This window comes from the organism of the source record quoted next, unplaced genomic scaffold, assembly GCF_019419815.1.
Source record: "Pyrus x bretschneideri cultivar Hongxiangsu unplaced genomic scaffold, Pyrus_bretschneideri_v1 Contig65, whole genome shotgun sequence".
Classification (NCBI taxonomy): Eukaryota; Viridiplantae; Streptophyta; class Magnoliopsida; order Rosales; family Rosaceae; genus Pyrus; species Pyrus x bretschneideri.
Genome location: NW_025999804.1, coordinates 937,049 through 950,988, shown reverse-complemented (window position 1 = coordinate 950,988; position 13,940 = coordinate 937,049).

Here is a 13,940-nt window from a genome sequence, read left to right as displayed (position 1 = left end):
CACGTGAGGGAGCGTGGACATTGGAAATTTTTTCTAAAAATATAGGGGCGCTCGTGGTGTTGAGTAGGCCACAATGGTATTACACAGTTTTGGTTATGTGCTTAGAATTAACATTAAATTAGATGTTTCACATATAGGTGAGACGTTTCCGGAGCGTAGCCAGGTGAGACTTGGGGGTTACGACCCTGTTACATACCAGTGAGTGGGCTTTTGGTTTTTTATATATATACGTATATATGTTTTCCATTTTCCCATAAATGGTTTTTAAATGGATTTACATTTTAAATGCCATGTCAATTGCATTACATTTTAGTATATGCATTAGTATAGATATGCATATTATTACATGACGCTGCGGATGCCTAGGTAAGCTTCAGGTAAGTACATATTGTTGGTAGTGACTGTAGTGTGTATGGTTATGTTTAGATGCATTTAGTGCTCATTATCTTACACCCCAGTGTTAGTGCTTCGCCCAAGGCCAGGGCCTAGCCTTCATGTGATTGTTCACCTCCCGCACCACACGCTCACCTTAGATCCAAGGCAGGTGCCAGCCTATTGTGCAGACCACATTAGGTGGTTCTGACTCGTAGTTGACTTGCAATTTATCGCACAACCTTCACGTGATCGTAGCACTTCAGCGTACTTATTTACACCCACCCTGTTGTACAGACCACATTAGGTGGTTCCGACTCATGTGCAGGAATTGGTAGATGAGCTATAAGCTCAGCCGTACAGGTCAGGTTAGGAGACTCCGGCTGACATATCATTTTACATTGATTGATTTCCCTTGGCTTACTTATTTCATTGTTGAGATACTTGACATGGCATATACTTGGTTTTCACTACTCTCGAGCATGACTTCTATATACATATGTATTATTTTCTGGAAAATTATATGGGTTTTACAGTGAGGGGTTATTATTTTCGAAAAGTGAAATAGTTTTAAAAAGATTTGTTTTTGCCCACTCACTTTTTTTGTTTTGCGCCCCTCCAAGTTCTAGTTAGAAGTTCATGTTGGTGGCTTACGAGGACTCTATAGTGGTTCTGACAGACAAATAATGTAATGATTTGTTTCGTGCCTTGTATAATTATTACCTAGCTAGCTGGACTGCATCTAGGTTACCTATGCTCTGAATATGTGTATCTACACTTTAAATACCTTCACTCACACTTTTATACTTGTCTAGTGTAAGATAGCTAGTTTGGTTTTTATTTACTCACATTTTCATATCATTGTCGCTTACGTACTGTGCATATGGCTACGTCATCCTCACATGATGGCTAGCATGCCTCGATTTAGGTCGGGGTATGTCAGTTTGGTATCAGAGCCTAGGTTTGGCAGTCCTGCATATTTTTTGAATATTCTAATCATTTTGATGTCTTATGTTAGAACCATGCCGCCTCGTAGAGAGCCACGTACTTCCTCCATGTCTAATTTTCCCGATATTGCCCAACTTGGTGAAGCCATAGCTAATGCTATTCAGTTTACACTTCGCCCTCCCCAGAGAACTCCCTTGGAGACGGTATATAACTTAAAGTTGAATAATTTTGTTGGCACTGAGGGAGTCGAGGGAGCTAAGCATTGGCTCAATCATGTTGAGAAAACCTATTGAGTGATGCAGTGACAAGGGAATTTCCCTGAGGATAAATGGGTCGAGATGACTACTTGGTTTTTGGGTGAGGAGACTGCATCCTAATGGAGGCAATAATCTTTTCAGTTGTCACCGAAAGAAGCTGCAGATTAGGAGGTTTTTAAGCATCTATTCCAGAAGAGGTTTGTACCTTGAGAGTATTTGGATCGTAAGAAGGAAGAATTCTCGTGTTTGAAATAGGAGAAATTTTCAGTTAATAAGTATTATCGAAAGCTTATTGACTTGTCCCGATATTGTCCGGAGATTGCAGAAAACCCTGCTGAGATGCTTCGCCGATTTAAGTGGGGTAGTCGAAAGAAATGGTGTTCTATGGTGACTACGACTCCCTGTTCTACATATCAAGAATTTTATGAAGTTCTACTTCGGGTTGAAGACTCTGAGAATGCTCCAGATGATAGTGAGGAGGAAGAAGAAAAATATAATAGCTAGAAGAAAAATAATAATAAAGATAAAGGCCAGTCATCACAAGGACCTCACAAGACACAGAGTTCTAAGAGCAGTGGTACTAGTTCTGGTTCTTCTAGTGGGGGCTCGAGTTCCACTACACAACAGAAGGGTAGTCATTCAGGAAGTTCCCGTTTTCAGAGACAAAGAGAATTTGGTGGTTTTGGTGGTCCATTCTGACGTAGATGTAATAGTCGACATTTTGGGGAATGTAGGAAAGGCAACAGAGGATGTTTTATTTGTGGTCAGACAGGACACCGGGCTAATTAGTGCCCACAGACTCAGCAGAAGCCCTAGCCATCTGCCTTGCCACCACCAGTTTCTATTCAGCAAGTTCTAGGGCCTAGTGGTTATACCCCGATGGGTTATGGATGAGCATATCATTATCAAGGTGACATAGCTCCATATTCAGGAGGACAATATCAGTACCAACACAATCCATATCACCAGGGTGGTTAGGCTCAGTACCAGGAGGTTACACGCCATATCCACTATATATCCAGGTGGTGGATCACAGTGGTATCGAGGAAGGCAATCCTAGAACATTAAGGTTGCTTCTAGCACTGCAGGGTCATCAAGGTAACCAAATCCGCCTGGTCAGGGACATGGTTTGCAGGGATGTGGAAATCAAGCTAACAGAGGTCGTGGAGGACGGCAACAGCCACAGGGCCGTGTTCACCACATTACTCTGCATGATGAGCAGAGTAATCCTGATCTTATTATGGGTATGTTGAATATTCTTGGCCATTTTGCTAGGGTATTAATTGATTCTGGTGCCACACACTCTGCTATTTCTCATACGTTTGTTGAGAAAACGCAACCCTACCCTACACCTTTTGGTTATGAATTAGAGTTTTTTATGCCTAGAGGTGAGACATGTTATGTTAGCTGGGTATATCAAGGATGTCTTGTTCTGGTGGAGGACATCGTCATGCCAGCTAACCTTGTTCCATTAGATATCGTTAATTTCGATGTTATTCTGGGCATGGATTGGTTACATTACAATCGTGCCAAGATGGATTGTTACGAGAAGACGGTCACTTTCCATCGGCTAAACTTGCCTGTGGTTACCTTTGTGGGTGTACGTAGTGGATTAAAACACGGCATCGTTTCTGTTGTAAAGGCCAAGCAACTATTGAGGAAAGGTTGTAAGGGTTATTTAGCTCATATGGTATTGAATAAGGATACTCCTATTCGTGTAGAGGATATACGAGTAGTCAGACATTTCCCTAATGTTTTCCCGGACGATTTACCTGCATTACCACTAGATAGAGAAGTAGAGTTCACTATTGATTTACTTCCAGGTACTGATCCTATTTCCTTAACTCCTTATCGAATAGCTCCTGCTGAGTTGAGGGAATTGAAAACCCAGTTGCAAGAATTGGTTGATAAGGGTTTCATTCATCCTAGTCCTTCACCTTGGGGAGCTTCAGCTTTATTTGTTCGGAAAAAAGGATAGGAATTTGAGGCTGTGTATCGATTATCGACAGTTGAATCGAGTAACGATTAAAAATTGTTATCTGTTGCCAAGTATAGATGATCTATTTGACCAGCTTCGAGGTGCCTGCTTGTTCTCCAAGATTGATTTGAGGTCCGGGTATTATCAATTAAAGATCAGAAGTGAAGATGTCCCTAATACTGCTTTTAAGACTCGATATGGTCAGTACGAATTCCTCATAATGCCATTCGGGTTAATGAATGCACCCACAAATTTTATGGACCTGATGAATTGAATATTTAGGCCAAACCTCGGCAGGTTCGTTATTTTCTTTATTGACGATATTTTGGTGTATTCTAAGTCTAAGGCAGAGCATACTTGACATCTCACTCTGGTTTTGAAGAAATTAAGGGAACACCAATTATATGCTAAGTTCAGCAAATGCCAGTTATGGTTAGATCAAGTGGCATTTTTGGGGCATGTAATATCAGCTTAGGGTATTTAGGTGGACCAACAGAAAGTAGCTGCAGTTGAAAATTGGGAGTAGCAACAAACTGTCAACGAGGTACAGAGTTTTCTCGGTTTAGTAGGTTGTTACCGACTGTTTCTTAAAGATTTTTCAACTATAACGCTACCACTGACGAGGTTGACTAGAAAAGATGTTAGATTCGAGTGGGATGATGATTATGAGCAGAGTTTCCGACAGCTAAAGTATTGCCTTACTCATGCACCTGTTTTGGTGCTTCCAGACGACAGTGGTAATTTTGAGATTTACAGTGATGCTTCTTTGACTGATTTAGGCTATGTGTTAATGCAGCATGGCAGGGTAATTGCATATACCTCGCGACAGTTGAAACCTCACAAGATGAATTACCCTACCCATGACCTCGAACTAGCAGCCATTATTTTTGCCTTGAAAATTTGGAGGCATTATTTATATGGAGAAAAGTGCCGAATTTTCACTGATCATAAAAGTCTCAAGTACTTTTCAAGGAATATTCCGTCAAGCTTGATGGAATATATTGACGGCGTTAGGTAACCCCATTAGTTTTTAAACAAAATATTCTAATATTTAACAGAATACTCCCTAATGTTGTTAAGGAATCCGTTAGTGTGCCAGACACGTGCCTGCACGTGGCCGGCGCATGGGACATTAGAAAAAATTTCTAAAAATATGTCGTGGTGTTTAGTAGGCCACGATGGTATATTCAAACACCCTAATTGAGCAATATATGAGAAGTTATCACGCGGTTTTGGTTATGTGCTTAGAATTCATGTTAAATTAGATGTTTCACATATAGGTGAGACGTTACCGAAGGACGAGCCTAGCCAGGCAAGACTTGGGGGTTACGACCCTATTACATACCAGTGAGTGGGCTTTTGGCTTTCTATATATATACGTATATATGTTTTCCATTTTCCTAGAAATGGTTTTCAAATGGATTTATGTTTTAAATGCCATGTCAATTGCATTACATTTTAGTACATGCATTAGTATAGATATGCATATTATTGCATGACGTGTGGACGCCCATGTAAGCTTCAGGTGAATACATATTGTTGATAAAGACTGCAGTGTGTATGGTTACGTTTAGATGCATTTAGTGCTCATTATCCTGCACCCCAGTGTTAGTGCTCCGCCCGAGGTCATGGCCTGGCTTTCATGTGATTGTTCACCTCCCACACCACATGCTCACCTTGGATCCAAGGCAGGTGCTAGCCTATTGTGCAGACCACATTAGGTGGTTCTGACTCGTAGGCGACTTGCGATTTATCGCACAGCTTTCACGTAATCGTAGCACTTCTTTACACCCAGCTTGTCGTACAGACCACATTAGGTGGTTCCAACTCATGTGTAGGAATTGGTAGATGAGCTATAGGCTTAACCGTATAGGTCACGTTAGGTGACTCCAGCTGACATATCATTTTACATTGATTAATTTCACCTGGCTCACTTATTTCATTGTTGAGATACTTGACATGGCATATACTTGATTTGCACTGCTCTTGAGCATGACTTCTATATACGTATGTATTATTTTAAGGGAAATTATACGGGTTTTACGGTTAAGGGTTATTATTTTCAGAAAGTGAAATAGTTTTCAAAAGCTTTGTTTTTGGCCACTTACGTTTTTTGTTTTGCGCCCCTCCAGGTTCTAGTTAGAAGTTCGTGTTGGTGGCTTACGAGGACTCTATGGCGATTCTGATCGACTTCAAATAATGTAGGGATTTCTTTCATGCCTTGGTTTTTATTTACTCACATTTTCATATCACTGTCATTTCCGCACTGCGCACATGGCTATGTCATCTTCACATGATGGCCCACATGCCTCGATTTAGGTCGGGTTGTGTCACCTGGTTTTGCACAGAACTTGCTAAGTGTAGGCCAAATGACTGAGCAAGGTTACTTCCTCTTATTTGGAGATTATAAGGTGGAGTGTTTGATGACAGATCTCTAAGAAACTTGGTGGTTAGTGTGAAATAGAAAGGGAATAGGTGTTTTCCCTTAATCTTGAAGACAAACAATGAGCTTGCATTGAGAACAAATGTGCAAGAGTGTGCAAAGATATGGCACAAGAGATTTGGTCACCTAACTTTCAGGAGTCTTAAGCTATTACATAGTCAAGAAATGGTATTGGGGCTGCTTGAAATTCAAGATAGTGATGCAGTGTGTCAAGGGTGTGCACTGGGGAAGAATCACAGAGAGTCATTTCCCAAGGAATCAAAGTGAAGAGCAAAGGAGCCATTAGAATTAATACACTCAAAAGTCTAAGTGGAAACAGGTACTTCATTACTTTCATAGATGATCATTCAAGGATGTGCTGGATCTATTTTTTGAGAAACAAATCAGATGGCTTCCATGTGTTTAAAAAGTTTAAAGCTATGGTAAAGCTTCAATGTGGATACTCTGTGAAGAGGTTAAGAACAAATAAGGGAGGAGAGTTCACTTCAAATGATTTTGGGAAGTCTTGTGAAGACCTGGGGATAGAAAGATAATTCACTATTGCATATTCTCCACAACAGAATGGAGTTACAGAAAGGAAAAACAGGACTGTTGTGGAGATGGCAAAATGCATGATTCATGAGAAATAACTCCCTTACAATCTCTGGTGTGAAGCAGTAAACACATTTGTGTATCTGCTAAATAGAAGTCCTACAAAGGCTTTGGGGAACATTACACCTTTTGAGAAATTCAATGGAAGAAAACCTAGGATTAAACACCTGAAAGTGTTTGGTTTAGTATGTTACTCACTTCTTCCAGGAAATTTAAGGCACAAATTAGAAGAAACAAATGTCATAGGTGTTTTCATTGGATATGGTGCTTGTGAGAAAGGGTATAGGGTGTTGAATCCTGCAATTCTAAAGGTTTTGCTCTCTAGGGATGTAATCTTCGATGAGAATGGTACATGGGACTGGGAGCATAAAGTCAAAGAAGTATGCATTCTATTACCTGCAAATGAATCTCTGGAAATGAATGGAGTTAATGATGATGTTGTATTTGAATGTTCTCAAGTCCAAATTGAAGACTCTCCAGCTATTGTCTCTAGTTAAGCAAGCAGTTTAAGTCCTTCATCTCAGTATGATCATACTCCACAGAGGTACATGAACTTGAGTGAGATTTATGAAAGATGTCATTTGTGCATTGTTGAACCTGAAGATTTTAATGAAGTTGCATAAGATGAGGCATGGAAAAAGGTAATGGAGGATGAAATGAGCATGATTGAGAAGAACCAGACATGGGAATTGATAAGGAGGCCATTTGATAAGCCTGTGATTGGGGTAAAATGGGTATATTGATGCGAGATTTATACACACACAAATTAAACCCTCTTTTTGACAATTGTAGTATAAGTATAAGTAGGGATCGTTCTAGACCGGCGATTAGGAGGGATTGCAAATCACTTGGAAACTGACTCAAAAACGTAAAAACACAATATAAAACACTATACTAGATTTAAAGAATGCAAAACTAAACAACGTAAAATACTAAAACAAATCAAATGACTAAGACTTAACGAAATAAGAGAGGGGGGGGGGGAAGTTTGATTTGACGAAAATTGAAATAACAAAACAAGTTAATAAACTAAGCAAATTGTAAAACGAATAAACGTAAGTATGAATGTGATGAAAATATGGATGATGGAATAGCCAAGGGGTTCTTCTCCACACATGTTACACTTGCATACAAGATTGATTCTCAGTTGGTCTTTCGATAAATTATGAAACTCAACACCCCAGGTTAATTAGGTCCGCTTAAATTAACCGTCAAGTTTTCCTTAAGTTAATGAATTGGATGGGTTTGCGCAACGCAATTCACAACATTCTCCAAAAGTCCTTTACGTGAACAGCACAATAAAGATACTATCAAAGATCATTAAGCATTATGAAAACTATAAGTGTTGACGAGGCATTCGTTACTATGATGAGCATGAAACTCGTGCCAAGAATTCATTTAACGCGATTGTTTATAAGCAACCTCCACTACTTGTGAATATAAGTTCGTAACGATTAGGTGAAACTCACTTATATTCTAGCGTCATATTCATGCATGAAAATTAAGCGCGCATTCTTAATAAACGTACATAAATAAGTTATCAATCAAACGGTTAAACGAATTGAATCCACAACTTATGAAATTCCAACGAAAGTTAATCAATTCATATTGCAAATATAAACATAGTTTCGAATCACCCCCTAGCTAAAGAGGGTTTAGTTCGTCATAACTTTGAAATCAAAGAAACACCTAAACATTCCAACAACTCAAACTTGAATTGTATGAACGTTTAGGCACTCTTCTCTTCCATTCCTCATACGTACAAAACAAAGAGAATTGAATTTAAACATTGAAATCAAAGAAACACCTAAACATTCCAACAACTCAAACTTGAATTGTATGAACGTTTAGGCACTCTTTTCTTCCTCGTTGTTGTAGCACAAGGTCTAAGGTGAGCTTTGGGGATTATGTGAAGTGTTTTGGAGGGATGGGAAGTGGTTGGATAGTGGCTGCAATGGAGGAGAAAAACTGCACAGAAATGGAAGGTGATGCACGGCAAAGGGGAAGTGTTTGTGTTGTGTGTTGTGTGTTGTGTTGTGAATGGAATGAATGAATTGTGGCTGCAATGCATGCTTATTTATAGGTAAATGAGAGGGAACATGACAGCTAGGAATAGGTGGAAATGTGGCTGCAAGTTTGGTGAATGATTATGAGTGAATGCATGTGAATGTGGCTAGGTTGGAAAGCTGGAATTGCATGTGGAGAGTGCATGGCAAAGGGATGTGTATGTGGCTGCATGTTTGGGTTTGTTTAAAGGGTGCATGTGGGTGAATGTTAGGTTGAAATAATGATGGAAAAACAGCTAGGAAAAGAGGGAATGCATGTGTTTGTGTGGCTGCAAAGAGAAGGAGAAAAGCATGTGGAAATGCTGGAATGTGTTGGGAAGGCACGGCACAAGGAAGATTTTGATGTGTGAATGCATGTGTTTTTAGGTTGTGAAAGCATGTGGATTAGGTGGAAAGAGGTGGGTGTGCATGTGAGTTGAAATGCATGTGTTTAAATGGTTGAAATGTGTAGATGATTATGAGTATGATAAGTGATAAGTGTATGGTTATGATAAGTGATAAGTGAATGATATGATAAGTGATAAATGAATGATATGTTAAGTGATAAATGAATGATATGTTAAATGATAAATGAATGATATGTATGATATGTGGTGATGATAAGTTGGTCTTCAATTTCGTCCATTCCTTTTGCTCCAAACATAAGCTATCCATTCCAAGTCCGATTTTGCTCCAAAATGCTCCAAAATGCATCTTTTTGCTTCCTTAGCCATATAAACCTAAAAACACACGAAAGAAGCATAAAGGACTAAAATAACTAAAGAAACATAACGTAAATGTACGAGAACAAGCCATTTAAGTTGCATGAATATGCTCCTATCAAATTCCCCCACACTTAGCTTTTGCTAGTCCTCGAGCAAAACAGAAAAACAAAACAAAATGAAACGAAACAAACCAAAGACAATCTTAAACCTTCCAACGTTGCCTCCGGGATTTCCAATGCACATGACATGTCAAAAATCATCATTCCCACAGATTTTGATCATCCTTACACTTAAGTACATACTTAATCATAGTCACCACATATTAGTTCACAATTAAGCATTTAAAACCATGTTTTGAATGTAGTAACATGCCTTAGAGAATTTGCTCAATTCCTTACAAGATATGCACTCAGTTTTCACTCAGATTTTCTGACTACACAACCTAAACTAGTTATATGTGAGAAGATTGATGTAAACATAAAAACGAACACTCACATATATGTATTTCAAAGGAAGCAATTTCTTGAGTTAATAAGCATGTTTAGATATGATCTCATGAATGGAATGCTACTACTTAGATGCGAGAACCAGTGACACCATATGCTCATACCAAGTTCAAACTCCACAATTGAAATACATAACACTCAAGATTGAAGTCACGGGTTATAATGGGGCTTGGGGTGTTTGGATAACAAAGAAAGAGTATGGAAAACAAAGGTTCTTTAAGCAATAGTGAGCAAAGTAATGAATTAGACATTTAGAATTCCCTTTAGAACGCAAAAATCATCTTTGAACACCCAAGGTGGAAGCACACAAAACTTAGGGCCATATTCAACTTTTTTGGACCCTTTCTTCAACCATCAACGCTTGTGAGTTCATTCTTACTTATTTTCACTCCTTTTTTTTTCTTTTCTTCTTCTTTTTCTTTTGAATCTCAAAACATATATAAAAACTTAAGAACAAACTTTTACTCCCCCACACTCATTTTCTTGCATAATGTAACTCAAAAGGAATTCATTTAAGTCATGCTCACTATGCTTCAAGAACAAGGGTCCAGATGGTCCTAATCTAGGCTAGGTGAGGATGATATGGGTTAACAAAGAACATGGGCTAAACAAGGCTCAACGGGGTTAAAACTTACAACATTTACGAAATATGGGAAGTAAGGCTATTTGGCTATGATGGCAACTACACAACTTCATCTTGATATATGTTATGCAATTCAATGTCATGCTTTGAATGAAACGGATATAAGTTCTAGCATTTAGTTCTATCATGATACAATTGCATTCTAAGTAGCAACCAAGCAAGGAATAATGAGATCATGCAACAACTTTAGAAAACAAAGAATCACAGATTATAACTCTCCAAAGAACGTAATGGCTCGAGTCTCACAGGGTTATAGCGTTTGTTTGAGTTCCTTCCTTCAAGCATGTTACAGAAATGAATTTTTCTTTTATGATTGCATGTGAAGTCATACATTATAACCATAACTAAGCATATACCAAGAGTAAATCAATCTTTCATCCATGTTTATAACTCTTTTTAACAGTCATGCAATTACAAACCAAATCCTCGTCATTGTGTTGGAAGGTATCCTAAGACACAAACACACAAAAACGACTCAAAACACTCTTTTTAGGCTTTTCAAAACATGTTTTTCAAATTTTTATGTGTTTTTCGGAGTTATAAAACAAAAATACTAAAACACTCTAAAACAGCTTAAAAAACATTTTAAAACAGCAAGGAACAACACTTGAAGTTATGGGTGATAAAATCTCACGAATTTGTATCAACAACATTAGTTACCCCCCACACTTAAATCAAACATTGTCCTCAATGTTTTAAGCTTAAAATCACACCAAACAAAAGTAAACATAAAAACAGCAACGAAACATACTAAACATGGCATAATGTAAATAACAAAGAGAAGAGTTTAGAGACGCAAATCTGGTTGTGGAATGTAAATTCCATCTTCTCCTTGTTGATTGCATTGAGGCTTGATGTTGGTGATTCCACAGGGGTTCCTCCCATCGTTGATTTTCCTTTGTGCTACTCTTGAACTGGGCAGCAGGAGTCTTTTGGTCTCCCCCGAAGGTCTGAGCATACTCCTTTGGTCTGTTTCTTTGTTCAATCTTTCCAATTCGTATTGAAAAGGGTTGGAGGATAACTCAGCCTATGCTTGTCTCCACATGCTTCAATGTATCATTTTCACTTGCCTTGCTTGCTCCCCTTGCAGAAGTGGTCCATTCTCTGGAAGTGTGTCAACCGTTGAAGATGACTACTCGAAAGCAACGCTAGGTAAGCAATCAGGAATGGATTCCAGGCAGTCGGTTCCAGATCAGAAGACTGACTCCAAGTGCCGGCTGATTGCTTCTCTCACTTTGCTATGCAAGTAAGAAAAATGACAAAGAAAAGGACAGGGAAAGAGCATGATATGAGATACTTTTGCTTTAGACCTTGATGATATGAGATACCTTTGCTTTTGAAGAAACGGCAAATGAAGCAGCACATGTATTTGTTGTGGCTGTCTCCACATGCTTCGATCGACCGTTTCCTTCTGCCTCATCTGTACTCCAGGTATCTGGTATCTTCTTTGGGGGAGAAAAAATTGAGTATTTCAAAAGGCTTTGCTGGGAGTGCGCCCTCAGAGGTGAGGAAGAGTTGGGCATTTTCTTCAGGTCTGCCTTGCCATAAAAGATGAAGGTCGACATATATAGGGATTTCTCAATAGCAAGTGGTGGTACTGTTCTTTTACCCTTGTCGACAAACGTCTCTTCAATTTCTGAGCAAACAACTCTTCGATTTCTGAACAAACGCCCCTTCGATTTCTGCATGGCAAAAGTAGTCACGGGTGCGGTTCTGTCACCATGCTTGTTGGAAAAAGTGCATAGCTGGGATGATAACCTTCACGTGTTTTCAACTTTGTCAGAGAGCTTTTGACAAAGTTGAACGCGTTTTCTGAAAAGCCGCGAAAGCGTCGCCGAACTTCACGCAGGAAAATCCGCCTGTTTGAATCAGCGGTCGTGTTGCCTTGGCTTTTTATAGAGGTATCGATCACCCCCAACATGCACACTTTGAAGATTTCCCATTTCTGAAAACCGTCTTCGGCCCTTTCAGATTTTACTCCATCCAGCTTTCTCTTTTAACCTCTTTGACAATGGCTAACCCGTCGAACATTTGCTTAGATTTGAGTCTAAGTAGTGATCCGAGTGCGCCGCGTCAGGTAAATGTATGGTGCCCTTCTTTCATTTCTTCTAATGGCCATTTGACAGGTGAAGACTCTGTGATGAAGGACACAACAACAACTACGATAGTGGCTAGGAACCTCCTCACTCCAAAAGATAGTAGGCTGCTTTCAGAACGGTTCGATGAGTTGGCCGTTCAGGAGTCCCTCGCTCTCAGTGTTCAGTGCGCAGGCTCTGTGTCCAACATGGGCCAACGCCTACTTGCTCGATCCCGCCAAGTGGAATCATTGATGGCAGAGGTGGAAACTCTTAAGCAGAAGATCAAACAGCTTAAGCATGAGAATAGAAGTTTGCATGTGCTTGCAAATAACTATTCGACTGGCATGAAGAGGAAGCTTGATGAGCTGTAAGAATCCAGTGGTCGCATTCAAAGTGACCGTCAACGGCTTGCGGCTTTCTTCCAGAGGCACATTTTTCCTGGCTCATCCAGCGTTCCACCAATTGAGGCCTCTTCTTTGATGCCTCCCGCTTCTGTAACTTTCCCAAGTAGTGGGGCTTCTAGTAAACAACCTTTGTGAAGGCTCCATCTTTCTTTGTTTTAGTCGTGCCTATCAATAAATCAAGCATTTTCTCAATGTTCCAATCATAGACTCACATAATTAACAAACAAACAAACAAAACAACAACTAAACAACCTAACATGGCAGAAACGAAATAGCAACAAAGAGAAGAGTTTAGGAATGCAAAATCTGGAATTGGAGTGCTTTCTAAGTCTTCCTTTGTTGAATGCATGGGTTGCCTCCCAAGTAGCGCTTTCTTTATCGTCTTGCAGCCGGACGATGGTATGCTTATTCCTCACTTAAGACCCACAGCATACAATGGATCTTTGAATGGGAGGTAATACTTGAGATGATCCATTAAAAATTTAAGTGCTAGAGTGGATGCCTGAATCATTAACAACAGATTAGTATAAAAGAAAATTGAAATTCGGGGAGGCGGCTTACCTGTGTGCTCCGACATGAACTCGAGAATAAACATATCTTCTTTGAACGTTTCAGGAAGAACGTCCTCTTTGATGAATTCATGATATTCCCTACTGTTCACCTTTGGAAGGGCTTCCAAGATGTCTGTTTCACTTTCTTCTTCCTTGGAAATCATGAACCTGCAAGGAATAGGGACATTAGGTGGAGTGGGGTTAGAACTAATTAAATTTGGAACAACCTTACTTGAATTAGATGGCGTAAAAGCAATAAGTGCCTCCGGCAAAGGTGTTTCCACCCTTGTCGTGGGTTGGTCCAACTCCTCTTCCTCAAATTGCAATCTTTCATCTTCCTTGTGATTTGAATTTGATGGTTGAGGGTCCGTTCCAACCTCCTTGCCACTTCTTAACATG